The sequence below is a fragment of the Phoca vitulina genome, unplaced genomic scaffold (assembly GCF_004348235.1).
Source record: "Phoca vitulina isolate PV1807 unplaced genomic scaffold, GSC_HSeal_1.0 scaffold38, whole genome shotgun sequence".
Lineage (NCBI taxonomy): Eukaryota > Metazoa > Chordata > Mammalia > Carnivora > Phocidae > Phoca > Phoca vitulina.
In genome coordinates this window covers 6,820,232-6,832,379 of record NW_022589741.1, presented here as the reverse complement: position 1 = coordinate 6,832,379, position 12,148 = coordinate 6,820,232, and the positions used below count along the sequence as shown (strand labels likewise).

The window sequence follows — 12,148 nt, the reverse complement described above, 5'->3', positions numbered from 1 at the left end:
CGGTATTTAAAAAGTAATTTTTTTTGACAGTGGATAATGAAATGTAGTCAACATTTAGAAGATTGGCATAACTCAGTGAATCAACATCTTCCAAAATGATCAATACATGATATTAAAATATCATGCAAGTACAAAAGACTCATTCAATGTGCACGATAAACCAATAGATTTTTATAGAATGGAGCATATATGTGATATGTTTTTAGATTCCACACCGCAATTAACCTACAGCTGTAGGAAACCACCTTTGAGTTTTGGTATAGTATCAGAGAAGATTATCTATAGTTCTCTGGAAAGACTATTGAAATACTACTCTATTTTTCAAGCTATATAACTATGTAAGATAGGTTTTCTTCCTATCTTTCAACCACAGCAATAAATCCTAAGAAACTAAATATAGAAGCAGATTTGAGAATCTAGATGTCTTCTTTTATGTCAGATATTAAAGAGATTTGCAAAAATGTAACATAATATTACTTTTCTCAGTACTTTTTTTGTTTGAGGTAATATAGCTATTTTTTCATAAAAATGTTAGCATGTAATACATCTAATTACTATTTTAAGTGAATATTTTTAAATGATCAGTTTTAGTGTCTAACATAGTAAATGTCAATATGTAACCAACATAAACAAACTTCCTTTGGGGCACCCAAAAAATTTTAAGACAGTAAAGGGGCCCTGAGACCTCAAAGTTTGTGAATTGCTGACCTAGATGATTCTGTCTTCTCAAGTCTTAATTTTTCCCATGACCTATGACTCCCATCCAGAATTGATTCTGGGTTGCCTACTGGATTAACTCTAGGCATCCATGTGGTATCCTTGATCCAGTGACAGCCTCAAACATTCCTTGATGTACAACCTCTTAACCCCTTACCTTTCTGCCTGCTGACAGGTAGGGAAATAACTCTTCTTCTCATGTCCTGTGGAGATTGTTTTTAGGTGGGATGTCTCTAGGTGGCTGCTTGGTCACCCAGGAACAGGGTTCTTCCAGCTCTCTCCTCCCCAGGATGCCTGGGCATTTCCTAGAAGAGTGAATCAAAGTAGGTTCAAGAACAGCCTCACACTGCTTCTAGAAACACGGCTGCTTTTCCTCTCAGCCATGTTTGCTGACTAGGGTCTTCCTGCCTGGGATTACCCATTCTGAGGTGCACTGTTTCTTCCTGAAAGTTGGATTCTTCTGGTTAATTCCCCAAATCTATTACATATGTGTATATATAAGCCTAAGCTTTTATTATGGGTGGGGCTTGTGCTATTTTTACCAGTGGGGTTCCTTGTGATGAGGATGCACATCAGTGGAGTGAGTCTCTCTATCAGCACACGCTGACATCACTGAGCCTGGGCTGTGACTTACCTGGACGCCTGTAACCTTACTGAATACTTTCGCACCTAGAGTATTACTCAACAGAGGTGTTGACAACAACTTGCTTCAGGTGCCACTCTGCATGTGATATGGGATCAGAAGCTAGCTCTACATTTGGTCCCTGCTTATTCTACTATAAGCCTGAAAAGAGAACACTTACTTGGATGCTGTGGGCTCCTTTATCTCTGACCTACTGCTCCCTGGATTATGCTCTGGGGTAAGGAGTCCTGGAAGAATCATCTATTTCATAATTTCCATCTTTGGAAGCTCCTCTGGTTTACTGCCTTAAATGGGACCACACACTTCTTTTCTGCTTTGTTAGCTTCCTCCCCAAGGACCACTGGAGACAGACACTAGGAAAGACACCACTAGAACCTTCTTGGAGGTATGGTAGCGCCCACCCATGCTTTATTTTCTGTTCTTTAATCTAAGCACTCCTTTCTCCAATTCTGCTTTACTTAAATGCTCTATTTGGTATTTTAAGCCAAATACACAAGCTCTTTCAGAAGACAGATACTTTCCATATGTGGCTCACAAATAAATGAGTAACCCATCGGCAGAAGCTTTGTGGGCAATAAATACAGTGGCCTTGCTTCCTAGCTTCAGGGTCAGCTACAATATTCTGTGAGAATTGCAGCATAAACTCTGGCTTCTCATAATCATGTGAAATTCAGTGTTCACCAATTCTTTTGTGTTCCCAAACTCTCCGTGGCCTAACTCATGGCAGCTTATCTGAGTCAGGAGGCATCTTATAATATAAGAAAACTAAAATTCTATATAACTAAGTGAGAATCACAGTCACAAGAATGTTGCTGGTCTGCCTTTATGGTAGCATTGATGATTATAAAATTCATTTTTAGAGGCTGATCTCCTAGGTGGGGTTACCATCACCTACTTTCTTGTAATTCAGAAGCTAATTCTTAGCATTTTCTCTAGGTCATAAGTTCTGACCAATTTTTATTTTGGTCCCATCTTTATTGGACAAGGTCTGTCACATCAAAATGGGTTAGACTGCCCCTTACTCCAGTTCAGAATCCAACCTCCATGACCATCCGTGTGTCTACTGGTTGCCAGAGCTCACCTTAATTCTATGCCTCTCGTGCCCATGTTCCTTGGCCTTGTCTACATTAGAGGTGCTCGAGCTTTGCATTACCAAATCCCTCTGTGTATTGTTTAGGAAAATGCTAGCCACTGTAATAATAAACTCCAAAATTATAGTAACTTACAATAAATTATATTTCTCACTCTCCTAAGTCCCATGCAATTCTCTACCATGTGGTGATTCAGGGAGCCAGGCTCCTCCCAACATGTGGCTCCTCCCTTCTTCAGAGTCCCAGCATTCTTGGGGTGTAGCCCCAGATTGTGAAAGAGAGGATGGAGAAGGCACGTGTGCTTCTTGACTGTCTTGGTCCAGAAGCAATGTGCATTCTTTCCACACACATTCCATTGGGGAGAACTGTTCATACGGCCCACCAGGATGCAAGGGGAGCAAGGGAAGGTAGTTACCGGCTGGGCACCCATTCCCCACGTAATAATGCTATAGTATGTAAGGGGGAACATGATTTTTTTATTGTAATAAAATATACATATTATAAAAGTCACCACTTTAACCAGTTTTCAGTGTACAATTCAATGGCATTAAGCAACCATCCCTGCCACCCATCTTCAGAACCTTCTCATCATCCGAAACTGAAACTCTGCACCCATTAAACAATTCCCCATTCTCCCCTCCCCCAGACCCTGGAAACCACCGTTCTGCTTTCTGTGTTTATGAATTTGATGACTTTAGGCACCTCATACCAGTAGAATCATGTGAAATTTTCCTTTTGTGTCTGGCTTATTTTACTTAGCATGTTTTCATCCATGTTGTAGCATGTGTCAGACTTTCATTCCTTTTTAAGGCTGAATAATATTCCATTGTATGTCTACACCACATTTCATTCATCCACTCATCTGACAAATGACATTTGGGTTACTTTCATCTTTTGGCTGTTGTTCTTAATGGTACTAGGAACATGGATATACAAATATCTCTTGGAGTACTTACTTTCAATTCTTTTGGGTATATACCCAGAGGGAGAATTGCTGGATCATACGGTAATTCTATTTTTAAATTTTTGAGGAACTGGCATATTGCTTTCCATAGCAGCTATACTTTCTCCATTGGGAAGTACAAGTGTTAATGAACAGTTAACTACCTCTGTGACTCTCATGTTCATTAGCTCTGTGAATTTGTGCAATTAATTGACCTCCATGAGTCTCATTTTCCTCAGTTAGAAAATAACGCTAATACCACTTCACAGGGTTATTGTGGGATTAAAGAAAATAGTGTATGAGAAGCCCTTTGCATGTGGCTGGCACCTTATGTGTGATTAATGTACAATATTTCTTTTCTTTCTCCTCATCTTGTACACTTAATCTCACCACATCTTACTTTACCCCATTCAATTCCCTCAGAGCTTTCATTGGCAAGAGTTAGCTACTCATGGATTGACAGATTATCCAGTCCAACCAGACCAAGTCTGGGACACGTGCTTTCAGAGGAAGCGAGAATACTCAGTGGTTGAGAGTTTCTGTGGCTGGCTCGTGGGGAGAAGATTCTTAAACAGGAAGCCTGCAGTTGCACCCCTCAGTTTGCACGAGGAGATGCCATCCCTGCTAAATTAGGGCTGGGTCTTTGGGAAAAAAACTAGTCAACAACTCAGTGACTACATCATCCTTCTTAAGCTTCCCCACTTTACTTTTCATTAGCATTGCTTCTCCTGCTGAAATTGTTTCCAAAATTCACATCTCCTTTTGTTTCTTACTATTTCAGACTGGCCAGGCTGATTTAAACAATAAGAGTCACGCAGGATACCCATCTCAAAGGCCAACTCACCAGTCCACAGGAATGTCAAAGTCAGACCAAATGGTGGTGCCCTCAGACAAAAATCAGTCCTGATCTCCCTTCACTCTGTTCTGTCCCATGCCTTCACACCGGCCTGTGGGGGCCTTCAAGGCTCTGCCTCTGTTGGAGCCAGAGACAAGGCCACTCTGTTCCTCCCACTCATTGGTGTCCGAATTTTGATTTGGGCCCTGCTGCCACCCTTTGTTAACTCAGGAAGTGATCGGGGACACTGACTTTCCCTCCAGGCACCAACTTCTTCACTTGCAAATTTATAGAGGTAACTTAGATCGGGAACTGAATTACATGATCTTGCAGGCTTCCCCGAACTCCAAAGAGTCTCGGAGTCTTTGCTTTCCTTGGCAATTTGAGGTGCTGCGTGATGTCTTCCACACCTTTTTATCAAAGCTAAGAAGACATTTACCAGCAGGGAGACATTTTTCTTCACACACAAATGTACTTGTGATCAAAATGTTTGAGGATTATTGTGTTCTTCCACGGCAATACACAATCAAACACCAGATGCTCAGCATTCAAGACTACAGAGGCAGCTGAACAGTTTGATCTCTTTCATCTGATAAACTGATAACGAAGAGGCTGACACAGCTACCTTGCTTCAGCTCAGCCTTGGCTCCCCTCAGACAGGCTGCGTTGGAAGCGTGCCTGGAGCCATCACTGAACTTGGCAAGGACAACAACCACACTCTTGGGGTGGGGAAGTCTGAGTGATGGGGATGGCAGTGACATGAGCCGTACTCAGCTACAACACCGTAGGCACTGAAGCACTAACAATAAAAGCCAAAAGAACAAGAACAAATGGGAATGGATGATTCCAGAGAGGTCTATGGGAAACTGTCAGAAGTTTTCTCCAAAGCTTTTAAGTGGAATTATAAAGTAAGATTAGAACTATTTTACAGAAGGCAAAAATGAGACTTTGCAACAATGCCATTATTTTTTGTTTACAACAATAGGATTCCAAGAGCAATGCTGTAAAAGAATCTCTGTGAATCGGAATAAAGAAAACCTCACTAAGGTGGAGTTTGGAGGCCAGAAGTGGGAGCTCTCTCGAACCTACCACTCACCATCAATGGCAGACCCCAAGAGGAAGAGACTACCTTGCACGCTCTTGCATTCCCACAGGAAGAAGCCTATACTTCACTGCCCCAGCAGAAGGAAGAAAGAGTTTCTTCTTACAATACTAGCCCAGCCCGTGAAACACTGTCACAGCTCAGCCAATGAAAAGCCACTACATTTCAAACTCCCAGTTTCCTCCAATCGACCTTTTGTTTCTAACAGCCCCTTCCAACTCCCCTTTTCACTATAAAATAGCACTCCTCTCCTCTGTTCTCCAGACTAGCTTGCATGTCCCAAATTACAAGTCTCTGTTATTCCTGAATAAGCCCGTTTTTGCTGGTAAAATAACTGACAGTTTTATTTTTAAAGTTGCCCCCATCTATATGGAAAATGTATTTCTTCTGCCATAAAAATGCCATAGGGAGGAGCATTTTAATATTGACGTAATACATTATTTGTAAACACAACCATGTTTCTTGATATTTTTAGCAAACAAATACCTTGTTATTTGTATCTAAATATCTCTACTATTTATTGCTAACCTCACCTTCTGGATTCTGTCAAGAGTTAGAAAAATGGGCGTCCTCTGATGTGTCATGTCAACATCAGCCAGACTTTTGTGTTACTCTCCCTCATTTCTTTCAGGTCCTCTCATCTCCATGGTGTCCAGTTCTGAGGCTTGTTCCAGTTCCCGTATCAACAGACAGAATGGTTTCTTGTATTTGTTCACACTCGTGTCCTACTGACTTCATGCTCTCCACCTCCAGGGGCTCTTGCATTTGAAAAGAGAGCGGTGTTTGTGGCCACAATGCCTAAACTATAGAAATAAGCCTCAAATCAAGGAATTTCAGGCATAATGGCACCTGGCTTATTGAGAGAGATGTTTGAGGTCAGAAGAAGCCTCTAGTCACAGCACTCGGGTGACTACTCATGCTGCTTACAATTCAAGCATTTTGCACTGTACCCACAGCATTATCTTTTCTGTTAAGCTTTATTATTCCTATGAGCTGCGTTTGAGGCTAAATTAGGTTGATATAAATCTCAGCTGGTGGTTGTGGATTCATGCTCTAATGAATGAGATCTGGTATAATTTGTCTGGAAATATGACTGTGAACTCCCTCTATCGGCTTCCATTTTCCTGCTCATCGGCTTTGGCAGATGATTTTGCAGTCTGTTTTAATCACTTTAGGTAAGCTCTCAGCACTGAGCAACCATTGCCAGCAAAGTCTCTGCCCAGCAGTGACAGGATCCTGTGGCCCACAGAGAGATGAGTGAGGGAGGTCTGACTCCACTTATTTGAAAAAATAACTTTTCCAATACACAAAACTGCCATACTTCTACCACGCCAGGAACCAGTGGCAAAAATTAATGACGAGTCACCTCTCAGCTTTTATTCCTATTGGCATTTTCCTGAACACTGGCAGGCCCATAACAATTGTTTTGAACTGACAAGAGGGGGACCATGAGGATGCCCTGGACTTCTGAAGGGGGTAGGAAAATCTAATGTGGGCTGGGTAAGTCACAGGGCTATCTTCAGGTGAATTACTTCTGGGGTCCGGGCTGGGGTGGTGGGCTGGGATGGGGTAAGAAGAACGTGGCAGAGTTGAACTCAGCTCAGGGGGATTGGCTTTCCCCCTGAGCCAGTCCTTTGGGCAATTAACTGGTGCCCCCAGGCAGCCACAGTCAGATTCCTAGTACTCCATGCCTCAGCGTCTCATCCTGAGACGAGGCTTTCTCTTAAGATGAATAAAGTTGAAAGAGAAGTACTCTAGGAGTGTGGAGGGTCTGCACACTGGATGCCAGAGCCAAGAAGATGGCGGCCAACACAGCTGTCTCTCTCCTCAAGTCTTGTTATTCTTTCCCAGTTTCTGTCCTCTTTAGTCAGATTTAGATCTTGAGTTTTCTTTAAACTGGGATTAGTGTAACACAGTGTTCTTTGAAAGTCTCACTAAATAAAAGACACTCTGAAGAATCTCTTGATGTTTAATAGATGTCAAATAATGGTAGTATGCTGTTATTAAAAATGTTTGGTTTCCTGAAGTGACTCAGAATTCACTTGTTTTTCTTTCTGCACAGAGACATCGATTTGGTGGTACAATGGCACCCCAGAAAGATATGGAGTGGTGAATAATTTAATAATTGCACAAAAACATTTTGCACTTTGACAAAGCACATAAAAACCTTTCAGTTTAAAATAAACTTTAGCTTATAGTCATTTTTTCCCCATTTTTTTCTTATAATCTCAAAGGTCAGAAAGAAAAATAAAATTCTTTGAACAGCATATAAAAAGTAGAGTTTTATTAAAAGCAGTCCTAATCATAGGGTGCCGGGTGGCTCAGTCAGTTAAGTGTCCAATCCTTGATTTTGACTCAGGTCATGATCTCAAGGTCATGAGACCGAGCCCCACATCAGTGCTGAGCATGGAGCTGCTTAAGCTTCTCTCTCTCTCTGCTACTCCCACCACCTCTAAAAAAACAAAACAAAACAAAACAAAAAACAGTCCTAATTAATTCTATATATCTGATCCATTTACTCCACAGAACAAAAGCTGGAAGCTTTTTACCTATAGTCGATGAACTCTGAATTTTATTTAGGGCTATTCTTATAAGCTGTGGTCCTGCCACTATCAGGTGTTAATATTTAGAGCAATGCCTGGTAAAAAAAACTTCCATAATCGGTTATCTGAACCAAATGAAGTTATTTCTATAAGGAAGGGTATTATGGGTTAAACCTGAAAAAGACATATGATTTTATGATTTCACATAATTCTGCATTCAGAACATGCATACTAGTTAATTTAAAAGATCTAAGATTTGTCTCACTTTCTTTGAAAGCCATTTGAAGTATTGAGAAAAGCTCAGGATGCATGCCAGTGGATCCAGATTTGAGTCTGGGCACTACGATTTACTCACTTCATAAACAAGAACAGAACAGGTTTTGTATTCTGTCACTTGAGATGGAATCAGCTTATTGTGTTCTCTTATCTGTCAGGGTTACCGTGATGTTCAAAGAAGATAACGTGATATTCTTTGCAAATTGCAAGGGCTTTGTACAGGCTAGATTTTATTTATCAATGGTATAAGTCTAAGGAAACAATAGGCTGATGGTGGAAATGAAAAACATAAGAAAGGAGGGAAAATGAAATACATTTTTGAGTAGCCACTATGTATTGGGCATTTTAGAATTTTTCAGCACATGTAGTTCTTCCAATCTTGAGAATAAAATGATAAGCAATCCCTCAATTTCCAAATCAGAGTTAATGTAACTTGCTTAAGATCATATAGCTAGTACACACTGAAGTTTACGGTGCTCCCATTTATAATCTGTCTTTCCAGACAGAACATGTTTTTTCTTTCAAATGCAGTTCCCTGATGGAGAGGCTGATACACATATCTATTTACTCATTTGTTTGTTCAACAAACATCTTTTTTTGCATTGTTGAATTTTTATTTGAAGGATCTTATGAAGTTTTCCCCCCCGCCTTGGGTTTTTTTTTTTTTTTTTTTGAGAATTTGGTAGGAAAATTTGCAGTCTAATAGAACAAAACACCCCTGCCTCTAAAGAAATAGTTAATTTTTTGTTGCTTTTAAAAAACTTTTTAAATTATTTTTTTATGATAGGCCTATGCTTTATTCAATAAACTGTCATGCTGCTTAGAATTTAGGTCCCTTGAAGGCAGGGTCTACACAGTGAACATATACTTTAAAACTAGTTTATCCTATAGACTCTTTCAACTTTTCTATCAGTGATTTCATGTTGACTGGTTTGAGCCCATAGGAATAACCCAACTATATTGCTTCGATTTACCTCTTGTCTGTTCAGTTTATCTGACCTATCCATCTCCTCGGGCCTTTTTTTTTCTTCTTAAATTCCAGTATAGTTAACACACAGTGTACAACATAGGGATTCATCACTTCCATACATCACGCTGGTGGTCATCACGACAAGTGCACTCCTTCATCCCCATCACCTGTTTCACCCATCCCCCCCCCCCCCGCCCAACCTCCCTCCTGGTCACCATCAGGATGTTCTCCATACTTAAGAGTCTGTTTCTCCTCTCTTTTTTCTTTGTTTGTTTTATTTCTTAAATTCCACATATGAATGAGATCATATGGTATTTGTCTTTCTCTGACTGACTTATTTCGCTCAGCATCATACTCGCTAGCTCTGTCCATGTCATTGCAAATGGCAAGATTTCATTCTTTTTATGGCGAGTAATATTCCATTGTATAAACATACCACATCTTCTTTATCTATTCACCTATCGGTGGACACTTAGGTTGCTTCCATAATTTGGCTATTGTAAATAACTCTGCAATAAACATCTGGGTGCATGTATCCCTCTGAATTAGTACTTTTGTATTTTTTGGGTCAATACCCAGTAGTGTGATTACTGGATGATAGGGTAATTCTATTTTTAACTTTTTGAGGAACCTTCATACTGTTTTCCACAGTGGCCGCACCAGTTTGCACTCCCACTGAATGTGCACTAGGGTTCCTATTTCTCCACATTCTTGTCAACACTTGTTTCTTGTGTTGTTGATTTCAGCCATTCTGACAGGTGTGAGGTGATATTTCATTGTGGTTTTGATTTTTATTTTCCTAACGATGAGTGAGGTTGAACATTTTGTGTCTGCTGGCCATCTACATGTCTTCTTTGGAGAAAGATTTTAGAAAGTATTAAGAAAACATTTATCATTCTTTTCTTTCTTCCTTGGAATGCTTGTAGTTCCTCAGTTAACCATGTACTATTATAGCTAAATTTCTTTTATTTGTTTGTGTATTTTTATTGAGATTTAATAGATATATAACATTACATTAGTTTCAGGAATAGAACAATGATTCAATATTTGTATCTATTGCAAAATGATGACTATAATAAGCCTAGTTAACATTTGTCACCATGTTCAATAAACATTTATTCTTTGTCAACAAGAAGTCATTGTTTTTGGTTCTGTTGGGGAAACAGAAATGAATAAAATGCAATCCTGTGCTTATGGAGTTAAAAATCCATGGTCTACAGTCGATTCTTGGTATTCCTTGCTGATGGTAGGGGGAAGGATAATTGAAAACACTGGGAAACAGATGCTCTGCAAGTGGATTGTCAGACCAAGGATGAAGTTCTCTAAGTCGCTGCCATTTCTAGTTAATTAAGAGCCAAGCAGAAGACTTTGTTTTTTGGTTGAAGATAGAACAAGAATTGTCATACTCTCTTTGCTTGGTAACTGGAGTCACAAGGCTGTGTTCAAACCCTAGCTACGCTTACCAACTGTATATACTTGGAAGGTTACTTCTCCAAGCTACAACTTCCTTCTCTGTACAAGGCACTTTTAACTGTAAAATTGGAATAAACCTACACTCCCAAAGTCGTTAAGAAGATTAAATGAGTGTGTGTGTGTGTGTGTGTGTGTGTGTGTGTGTGTTTACATGGGGTATAATGTATGTTAAGCACTTAACACAATGCCTACTTGGCAAGCAGTTCTCAAAGGATCACTATTATTATAATTAATTTGAGGACTCAGGATTTAAGGACACATAAGTCATTATTCTGAATGTCAGTTTTGATTGCAAAGGACAGCTGACCAAGATAGCCTACTTACTCACTGATTGGGCTGAGTCTAGGAATCTCTTAGGTTTATTTACACTTGATTATCTTACTAATTTGAAACTAAATTCCTGGTAACCGTTTTTTAATTTATGTTGTTCTTATGAACGAGTGTGGCAGAAAAAAAAGTCTAGCTAATTAAGGGTTTGAATTACTTGATTTCCAGAAAATTACATTTTGTTGACTTTGCCCTTAAAATACTCACTTTTTTTCCTGACAAGTTCCCTTTAATTATAGTTGTTACATTTATGGAATGCTTACATTGCATCAGACACTGTCCTAAGTGATTCTCATGAATTAACTTATTCTTCTAAAACCAGTGTGGTGGTGGGTACTGCTATTGGGCATCTCGTTGGTATGAGCTGCTGATGCCTACAGTAACATAAACCACAAGAAACAACAAACACTAAGTGAGGCTATCATTTTAGAACTGTGGGACCCATTTTCTAGATAAGGACATGGAGGCACAGTAATGTTAACTAACCTGCCCAAGCAGGTAAGTGTGAGCACAAGAAGCCTGGCTCCAAACATCTAGAGTGCATGCCTCTCATAAAACCAATTAATTCTATGTTTTTATGTACATAATGAAATCAACACTTGTCTCAATGAGGAAGCAACAGGTGTTTGGTGACTGGTAAGCCCCCAGGGCTTGTGGCAAACCAAATCTTTTCCTTGGTGCATCACAGTGAAGCAAGAAGGTAACTGGACAGAGAATTAGGGGCCAGAAGCTCTCACTTAGGGCCTGATGTCAGGTTGCTGGGCGACCGAAAAAAATGACTCACCAATTCTTGTCGTCATTCAGACAAGATGATCTCAAGGGACTCTCCTAGTTCTAAAAGTCAGTGGGGTTTAAGTCTGGGAATTCTAAAGTTAGGCAAAATTTCCTGTATTAGAACCATTGTTGATTAAAGTGATTATTATAGATGGCCACCGATAAAAGAGCTTATCTCAGGTGGAAAAGGGGCCCCATGACGGTTTTTGTTTTGTTTTGTGTTTTCCCCTTCCTAGTCGGGCTGAGATCAATCCACTGGATTAGTAAGCTATTCCCTTAAAAAGCAAAGAGCTGGGTCAGGATGTGGCACAGGACGGGCACATTCCGACAGTGTTGGAGCAAAGGTGGGAAAAAAAGGAGCAGGGACTTAGAGCACTGTCTGGGAGGGTGTCGAGGATGGGGGCACTGTGAGGGACAAGCAGGTGTCCAGGGGTTGGTGGTGAGAAAGCTGGGG

At 40.2% G+C, this 12,148-nt stretch overlaps 1 long non-coding RNA gene across 1 annotated transcript in view; it reads right to left on the bottom strand.

Moving 5' to 3' along the window:
* Positions 1-749: 749 nt before the first annotated feature.
* LOC116646906 overlaps positions 750-12,148 on the bottom strand; it is a 618,727-nt gene continuing 607,328 nt past the window's right edge. Inside the window, exon 8 of the long non-coding RNA XR_004302238.1 lies at positions 750-1,022. This is a non-coding gene — a long non-coding RNA (uncharacterized LOC116646906). The remainder of the gene's footprint in view (positions 1,023-12,148) is intronic.